This window comes from Pelobates fuscus, chromosome 11 (assembly GCF_036172605.1).
Source record: "Pelobates fuscus isolate aPelFus1 chromosome 11, aPelFus1.pri, whole genome shotgun sequence".
Taxonomy (NCBI): Eukaryota; Metazoa; Chordata; class Amphibia; order Anura; family Pelobatidae; genus Pelobates; species Pelobates fuscus.
In genome coordinates, this window is record NC_086327.1 from 139,884,324 (window position 1) to 139,894,951 (window position 10,628).

General features: G+C 38.8%; 1 long non-coding RNA gene across 1 annotated transcript; it reads right to left on the reverse strand.

The window, feature by feature from the left end:
• Window positions 1-475: 475 nt before the first annotated feature.
• Window positions 476-5,153, reverse strand: LOC134577102 (uncharacterized). Its single transcript, XR_010085926.1, has 2 exons — window positions 5,019-5,153; window positions 476-1,241 (listed from the first exon to the last, which is right to left on the reverse strand). It is a non-coding gene; the product is annotated as an uncharacterized LOC134577102 (long non-coding RNA).
• Between the last annotated feature and the right edge of the window lie 5,475 nt (window positions 5,154-10,628).

Consider the following 10,628-nt stretch of genomic DNA (forward strand, 5'->3'; position numbering starts at 1 on the left):
GTCACTTACCATTGGGTCGGCACTCCGCCTCCTCGGACATCATCTATGTGTATGCGCGGGGAGGGCATGAGGCCCCTCCCATAGCAAAGCAGTGCTTTCCTGTGGGGCTTTTACTGATCCTGGATGTCCTCAGGCAGAGCGTGAGGACGTCCAGCTTCAGTTTAGTGACCAAGACTCGGTTAGCCAGCAGGCAGTGCCTCTAGCGGCTGTCAAGACAGCAATCTTAGCAATGTCATTTTTGCATTTTTTTTTTTTTACATTTCAGCAAGTTGACTAAGTAGGGCTGGGACACTGTATCCCGACCACTTCAATGATATGACTTTAGTAGCCCTTGAAATAAAATACAAAATGTATTGCAAAATGTTGGCCAAAATAAACTAATTTCGTAGTCAATGCTCAGTTAGTTTAGCCTACATTTTGTAATTCAGTTTTTAATTCCCTATGATTAATGAAATAAACTAGGTTACGAGGTAACTAAGACAATGAGCTTTATTCACTTAGCTGAGAACTGGGAAGAGTTGACAGGGCATTTAAAATTTTAGGGACAAAATATTCAAAATGAACAATAGCTCAAAGAATTTCTATCTCAACGATTTTGTTCTAATATTTGAAATTCTCTTGTCAATTCCTGTTTTTGTTTTTTAAATAGTAAGTTAATTTGCACTGAATTAGAACTTTAAATACACCTATGATAAATAGCGTTTCCTGTTAGAATGATCATTTGACACATGGAATAAAAGATGGACATGAACTCATATTGAAATGATCAATCTTCGTTAAGGCACATCTTTGGGTTAAAGAGCAGTTTTATGTTTTTGTTCTAAACGCGGATGTCATAACCTCATTTAACACGGCCCTTTCTTTCACAGTGCGACGTGGCAGAACGAATCGCAAGTCAATTTATTTTCTGTGTATGCAACGAAATGTCCAGTTTCTCAGCATTACTTGACTGTCTTTCCAACAAAGGCTGCGTTCCCTGTCTGTAGGCAATCTTCTTCTGTAGTGACTTTTAGTGGGATCCATTCCTTTAACATTTATTCATGTAACACTGTAATCTTTCAAATGTTTTTTTGGGAGTGAGCCATTTATGGGTCCACAAAGGAAACAGAGATGTATCGAGTTCCCTTTGTCACTGGGAGGCCTTCGTGGTAATGAGTTAATCGTCCTGGGTGCATTAATGCCCAGCCTTTTCTTGGGGCTGTGATGGAGCAATTATATCGCAGGAAATTGCAGCCTCCTCCCTGTAAAAATCACACGTGTTAGGAGACAGGTAGGCAATACACATTTTGCAAATAGTGAGCATTGGGGCACATTCATATTTATAGTATACCTTAGGAACAAAGCAAACCATGTAACTTCATCCCAGAGTCATATATAGAAAGAAAGGATACACAATGGGGTAAATAAAAATAGAAGGGTTTTCTGAAGGTGGGAGAACAAAAAAAAAATTTCTAAAAGCATGTCTATCTAAGAATATGATACATGATCAGAATCAGAGCCCCCTCAATACACAGGCAGAGGAGAAAATGACTGTCTCCAGACAGTGTCCACACTTAACAGAAAGAAGATTCACAAAGAATTGCCATCATTTCCTCTGCAGTGAGGACCAACCAGATTCCCACGTCATTTTGCATACAGGAAACCTACATCCACCAACACTATGCTGAGATGGGAAAGTCATCACCCGACTACATTAAAGAGAGGTATTCCTGTAGGGCAGTATCTCCGGCTCAGGAGGAACTGTTCAAACCTGGAGGAGTTCATTACTCAGGCTAAAGTCCTTAGACTTAGGTTTAAGGAAAGGGGTTATCCTAATCGCTGTCTGAAGCAGGCATACCAGAGGGCCCTACACAGCGATAGATTGGACCTTCTCCAAGACAAAGTGACTCTCAATGAGCAAGCGCCGATCCGCTGTATTGCAAATTTCGACTCAGGCTGGGATCAGGCGAAAAAGATACTAGGGAGGTTTTGTCCACTCATATCACAAGATCCCCACTTCAAAGGAGCAGTCACCCCCTATGTATCCCTTACAGCAAGGCGAGGGAAAAATCTTAAGGAGACACTGGTACCAAGCCATTTATCCTCTGGAAAAGCCGGGGGTAACTGGCTATCTTTACAGGGCACGTACAAATGTGGCAAGTGCGTGGCATGCAGCTACATTTGTAGAGACTCCAAACATCTCAAGGACTCGTGTGATCAAGTAGCCTGCAGTGTTAAGCAATTTTTTAATTGCTGCACCAAAGGTATAGTATATCTCCTGATATGCACGTGCGGTCTCAGATATGTGGGCAAAACAATCCGCCCCTTCAAGAGACGCATTATGGAGCATATACACTCCGTGAGAAGTCTGAGGGATACTCCTGTGGCAAGACACATAAGAAGCCAACACTCTGGTGATTCCAAGGGAGTGATGTTCGCAGGTATTGAAAAGGTGACTGTAGGCCGTAGAGGAGGGGACTTGGATCAGATGTTGCTCAAAAGAGAGTGCTTCTGGATCTACAGATTCAAAACTTTGGCCCCCAATGGATTAAACGAGGGATTCACATTTACTCCCTTTATTGAAAAATAAACCACACCAAGATCATCATTTCATGATTAAACCATATATGTACATATATTTCCAATTTTTTCTTTATTATGACTGTATATACTTTAGTTATCGTTATTATTATTTCCATTTGGTATGCTCATCCTTTTCTGTAGCATCAGGGGTCCATCTTAATCCTTTGCGCATACAGGCAAGCACCCCCCTACATGCGTGAATTCACTCTATATTTGCAATTATAGAGAGAGGGACATCCACGAACCTAGTAGACAGTCATTAGTAATTCCACCCGGCTGTCTACCCCAGTGGATGCGCCGTGTGGTTACCACTGCCCTGGTCCCAACGCTAATATAATATTCATTAACGGCTCGCGCTAGCCAGTAAGTGACTGGGCCAAACGGTAGTGGTATGTCCACCTTTCCCTCCCTTCACGCTGCAATACTGTGACTTATAGCAGTCACAGTAGCCACTTTACCTATTGCCGTGCTGAACCTTGGGTTTATCCTAACATAGGAGTTACTACTATTGGTATTACGATTTCCCCCATCACGATCCCATTTTCTCCACGATATGGGGTGGGCACTTGAGGGGTTAATCAGGCCTCATTAGCATAACCCAATCACATCACAGCACGTCATGAGGGGGAGAGGCTTGTCTGAGTCCGGCCATTTTGGCGCGGACACTATAGTACACGCCCACAGGTTAGGGGCTATTTAAGGAGCCCCCCGAGTTCGATACCATTTTGGTTAAGCCTCCGAAGAAGGCGCAGATAGAGGCGCCGAAACACGTGTCAGGCAGGCAGGGAGGTTATCCGGTGCCATTGCTCTCGGCAAAGACTCAGTTAGCAATTAAGGGTGTTTTACACGAGTGATACTGGAAAGCTGGATTATGAGATAGTCACCTCAGAGGCAGCAAGAGGGAAAGGACGTATGGGGTTGGGGTGGGGAACTCTGTTCAGCACAGTTGATTCTCTCTCTCCCACAGTTCTGTTCCCTAGGCCACTGGAGGTTAGGCTCTGATTACCAGATCACTGTCACAGCAACATTGTATATATCCTGGACAGTGAGTTATCACATTATTTAAACACCTTATTCTGTTATTCCCTATTGCTTTGCTTGAGGCAAAGTTTTAGTTAGCAATGAAGGTTTGACTTCACGAGATATACTAGCAGTCTGGATTGTGAGACAGTCACCCCAGAGGCAGCAAGGTTGAAGGGACGCAGGGGGCGGGGGTGGGGAATTCTGTTCAGCACAGCTTGATTCTCTCTCTCCCACAGTTCCGTTCCCCTGGCCACTGGAGGTTAGGCTCTAACAACCAGATCACTGTCTCAGTTACACTGTATTTTTTCTGGACAGTGTGTTATTACTTAACATACCTCGTTTTGTTATTCCCATTGCTACAGCCCTCTCCTGAGTACGCAGGTTTTTTACTACTCCATCTACCCTCATTGACCCCGGTTTGGTGGGTTCGATTTTTGGGTACTGACTGGAGGGTGCTACACAATATCACTGAATCTGAGTTACTAGTGCACTTGAGAATTATTTTTTCCCATTAGGGGGATCATTGAAGTGTCCTCCAGGGAACTCAATTTGGGTACACTTCACCCCATCTAACGTGTGTGTGTTTTTTCTCTAGTATAACCTCCCATATATTTGTTTTATTTTTTCCTTTTTGTTTATCGCTTATTTGCGATCTTATCATAGGTTACTATACCTTTTTATACAGCATTCATTAAAGGTTACGCTTTATCCTCTGTACATATGCATAGATCCCCACAAGGGGGCGCCCAATTTTTTCTGACCCACCAGGTCTGCTTCTCTAATTTTTCATACAATTGTGTAAGGGTTACCCCCTATTCTGGCCGCCCCCGGACACACATGAGGTCTTTTCCCCTTGCTGGGAATCGAACTCATTTCTTTCTTACCACCTCATTTTGAGCCTAAGTAGGTGTGTTTTGCTGTGCTGGGTCTACACAATGTCACTGCCTAGATGTGCCACTTTAATTTGTTCTGATACCGCCTGCCCTACCTACACTGGGCTAATCTCCATTTAATTAACAAAGGTGGGTCTGCTTGGGAACAGTATGGGAATCAGATGGACATTTACCAATGACAAAAAAACCTAGCATTTTATGGAGCAGCCTGTAAGTAGTGAATACCTACCTCTATATAAGGAGAGCTATACATTCTTATGAAGGGGAACGTGTAAACGTTTTCCTTTTAGCACCATCTGTAACTTAACATTTAGCTGAGGAAGTGTGCCCATGGTGATTGCGGCACTGACAGTTCGATAGAAGGAAGCCTGATTAATGGAGACAGCTTAGAAGGTGATACAGATCTAATATAGACTTGGTGCTCACAGAGTTCTGAAAGTGGAACATTTTACTTGTATCCATAGTGATGGCTCCACTTTTAAAATTAATTCACGTTCAAACAGATAACTATTTCCCTAATCATCACGCCCAGTTACGAACCTCGTAATCCGTGCCAGCGCTGTTTAGAGCGATGTTTATAGTGAAGGTGGAGGCATCGTGGTGCGGCATGAGTGAGGGCTGTTCATCTGGTTTGTATCGCACCACAAAGGCCAAATCAAACTGCGCCTGTATAGACAGATATATATTACAGGATACAGTATACAGAGAGTCATATAATACAGTATACAGAGTCATATAATACAGTATACAGAGTCATATAATACAGTATACCGAGAGTCATATAATACAGTATACAGAGAGTTATAGGTTACAGTATACAGAGAGTTATAGGATACAGTATACAGAGAGTCATATAATACAGTATACAGAGAGTTATAGGATACAGTATACAGAGAGTTATATAATACAGTATACAGAGTCATATAATACAGTATACAGTCATATTATACAGTATACAGAGAGTCATAGGATACAGTATACAGAGAGTCATAGGATACAGTATACAGAGAGTTATAGTATACAGTATACAGAGAGTTATAGCATACAGTATACCGAGAGTTATAGCATACAGTATACAGAGAGTTATAGGATACAGTATAGAGTTATAGCATACAGTATACCGAGAGTTATAGCATACAGTATAAAGAGAGTTATAGGATACAGTATACCGAGAGTTATAGGATACAGTATAAAGAGAGTTATAGGATACAGTATACAGAGAGTTATAGGATACAGTATAAAGAGAGTTATAGGATACAGTATACAGAGAGTTATAGGATACAGTATACCGAGAGTTATAGGATACAGTATACAGAGAGTTATAGCATACAGTATAAAGAGAGTTATAGCATACAGTATACCGAGAGTTATAGCATACAGTATAAAGAGAGTTATAGGATACAGTATACAGAGAGTTATAGGATACAGTATACCGAGAGTTATAGCATACAGTATAAAGAGAGTTATAGGATACAGTATACAGAGAGTTATAGGATACAGTATACAGAGAGTTATAGCATACAGTATAAAGAGAGTTATAGGATACAGTATACAGAGAGTTATAGGATACAGTATACCGAGAGTTATAGCATACAGTATAAAGAGAGTTATAGGATACAGTATAAAGAGAGTTATAGGATACAGTATACAGAGAGTTATAGGATACAGTATACAGAGAGTTATAGGATACAGTATACCGAGAGTTATAGCATACAGTATAAAGAGAGTTATAGGATACAGTATACAGAGAGTTATAGGATACGGTACACAGAGAGTTATAGCATACAGTATACCGAGAGTTATAGGATACGGTATACAGAGAGTTATAGCATACAGTATAAAGAGAGTTATAGCATACAGTATAAAGAGAGTTATAGGATACAGTATACAGAGAGTTATAGGATACAGTATACAGAGAGTTATAGCATACAGTATACCGAGAGTTATAGGATACGGTATACCGAGAGTTATAGGATACGGTATACCGAGAGTTATAGCATACAGTATAAAGAGAGTTATAGGATACAGTATACAGAGAGTTATAGGATACGGTACACAGAGAGTTATAGCATACAGTATACCGAGAGTTATAGGATACGGTATACAGAGTTATAGCATACAGTATACCGAGAGTTATAGGATACAGTATACAGAGAGTTATAGCATACAGTATACAGAGAGTTATAGGATACAGTATACGGAGAGTTATAGCATACAGTATACAGAGAGTTATAGGATACGGTATACAGAGAGTTATATAATACGGTATACAGAGAGTTATAGCATACAGTATACAGAGAGTTATAGGATACGGTATACCGAGAGTTATAGGATACAGTATACAGAGAGTTATAGGATACAGTATACGGAGAGTTATAGCATACAGTATACAGAGAGTTATAGGATACAGTATACAGAGAGTTATAGCATACAGTATACCGAGAGTTATAGGATACGGTATACAGAGAGTTATAGGATACGGTACACAGAGAGTTATAGCATACAGTATACAGAGAGTTATAGGATACGGTATACAGAGAGTTATATAATACGGTATACAGAGAGTTATAGGATACAGTATACAGAGAGTTATAGCATACAGTATACAGAGAGTTATAGGATACAGTATACAGAGAGTTATAGCATACAGTATACAGAGAGTTATAGCATACAGTATACAGAGAGTTATAGGATACGGTATACAGAGAGTTATAGCATACAGTATACAGAGAGTTATAGGATACGGTATACCGAGAGTTATAGGATACAGTATACAGAGAGTTATAGGATACAGTATACGGAGAGTTATAGCATACAGTATACCGAGAGTTATAGCATACAGTATACAGAGAGTTATAGCATACAGTATACAGAGAGTTATAGGATACAGTATACAGAGAGTTATAGCATACAGTATACCGAGAGTTATAGGATACGGTATACAGAGAGTTATAGGATACGGTACACAGAGAGTTATAGCATACAGTATACAGAGAGTTATAGGATACGGTATACAGAGAGTTATAGGATACGGTATACAGAGAGTTATAGGATACAGTATACAGAGAGTTATAGGATACGGTATACAGAGAGTTATATAATACGGTATACAGAGAGTTATAGGATACAGTATACAGAGAGTTATAGCATACAGTATACAGAGAGTTATAGGATACGGTATACAGAGAGTTATAGCATACAGTATACAGAGAGTTATAGCATACAGTATACAGAGAGTTATAGGATACAGTATACAGAGAGTTATAGGATACGGTATACAGAGAGTTATAGCATACAGTATACAGAGAGTTATAGCATACAGTATACAGAGAGCTATAGCATACAGTATACAGAGAGCTATAGCATACAGTATACAGAGAGCTATAGCATACAGTATACAGAGAGTTATAGGATACGGTATACAGAGAGTTATAGCATACAGTATACCGAGAGTTATAGGATACGGTATACAGAGAGTTATAGCATACAGTATACAGAGAGTTATAGCATACAGTATACAGAGAGTTATAGGATACGGTATACAGAGAGTTATAGCATACAGTATACAGAGAGTTATAGGATACGGTATACAGAGAGTTATAGCATACAGTATACAGAGAGTTATAGGATACGGTATACAGAGAGTTATAGCATACAGTATACAGAGAGTTATAGCATACGGTATACAGAGAGTTATAGCATACAGTATACAGAGAGTTATAGCATACAGTATACAGAGAGTTATAGCATACAGTATACAGAGAGTTATAGCATACAGTATACAGAGAGTTATAGCATACAGTATACAGAGAGTTATAGGATACAGTATACAGAGAGTTATAGGATACAGTATACAGAGAGTTATAGCATACAGTATACAGAGAGTTATAGGATACGGTATACAGAGAGTTATAGCATACGGTATACAGAGAGTTATAGCATACAGTATACAGAGAGTTATAGCATACAGTATACCGAGAGTTATAGCATACAGTATACAGAGAGTTATAGGATACAGTATACCGAGAGTTATAGGATACAGTATACAGAGAGTTATAGCATACAGTATACAGAGAGTTATAGCATACAGTATACAGAGAGTTATAGCATACAGTATACAGAGAGTTATAGCATACAGTATACAGAGAGTTATAGCATACAGTATACAGAGAGTTATAGGATACAGTATACAGAGAGTTATAGCATACAGTATACAGAGAGTTATAGGATACAGTATACAGAGAGTTATAGGATACAGTATACAGAGAGTTATAGCATACGGTATACAGAGAGTTATAGCATACAGTATACAGAGAGTTATAGCATACAGTATACCGAGAGTTATAGCATACAGTATACAGAGAGTTATAGGATACAGTATACCGAGAGTTATAGGATACAGTATACAGAGAGTTATAGCATACAGTATACAGAGAGTTATAGCATACAGTATACAGAGAGTTATAGCATACAGTATACAGAGAGTTATAGGATACGGTATACAGAGAGTTATAGCATACAGTATACAGAGAGTTATAGCATACAGTATACAGAGAGTTATAGGATACAGTATACCGAGAGTTATAGGATACAGTATACAGAGAGCTATATCATACAGCATACAGAGAGTTATAGCATACAGTATACAGAGAGTTATAGGATACGGTATACAGAGAGTTATAGCATACAGTATACAGAGAGTTATAGGATACAGTATACAGAGAGTTATAGCATACAGTATACAGAGAGTTATAGGATACGGTATACAGAGAGTTATAGTATACAGTATACCGAGAGTTATAGGATACAGTATACAGAGAGTTATAGGATACAGTATACAGAGAGTTATAGGATACGGTATACAGAGAGCTATATCATACAGTATACAGAGAGTTATAGCATACAGTATACAGAGAGTTATAGGATACGGTATACAGAGAGTTATAGTATACAGTATACCGAGAGTTATAGGATACGGTATACAGAGAGTTATAGCATACAGTATACCGAGAGTTATAGGATACAGTATACAGAGAGTTATAGGATACAGTATACCGAGAGTTATAGGATACGGTATACAGAGAGTTATAGGATACAGTATACCGAGAGTTATAGCATACAGTATACAGAGAGTTATAGCATACAGTATACAGAGAGTTATAGGATACAGTATACAGAGAGTCATAGGATACAGTATACAGAGAGTTATAGCATACAGTATACCGAGAGTTATAGCATACAGTATACAGAGAGTTATAGGATACAGTATACAGAGAGTTATAGCATACAGTATAAAGAGAGTTATAGCATACAGCATACAGAGAGTTATAGGATACGGTATACAGAGAGTTATAGGATACGGTATACAGAGAGTTATAGGATACAGTATACAGAGAGTTATAGGATACAGTATACAGAGAGTCATATAATACAGTATACAGAGAGTTATAGGATACAGTATACCGAGAGTTATAGGATACGGTATACAGAGAGTTATAGGATACAGTATACAGAGAGTTATAGCATACAGTATAAAGAGAGTTATAGCATACAGCATACAGAGAGTTATAGGATACGGTATACAGAGAGTTATAGGATACGGTATACAGAGAGTTATAGGATACAGTATACAGAGAGTCATATAATACAGTATACAGAGAGTTATAGGATACAGTATACCGAGAGTTATAGGATACGGTATACAGAGAGTTATAGGATACAGTATACAGAGAGTTATAGCATACAGTATACAGAGAGTTATAGGATACGGTATACAGAGAGTTATAGCATACAGTATACCGAGAGTTATAGGATACAGTATACAGAGAGTTATAGGATACAGTATACCGAGAGTTATAGGATACAGTATACCGAGAGTTATAGGATACGGTATACAGAGAGTTATAGCATACAGTATACAGAGAGTTATAGCATACAGTATACAGAGAGTTATAGGATACAGTATACAGAGAGTTATAGGATACAGTATACCGAGAGTTATAGGATACAGTATACCGAGAGTTATAGGATACGGTATACAGAGAGTTATAGGATACAGTATACCGAGAGTTATAGCATACAGTATACAGAGAGTTATAGCATACAGTATACAGAGAGTTATAGGATACAGTATACAGAGAGTCATAGGAT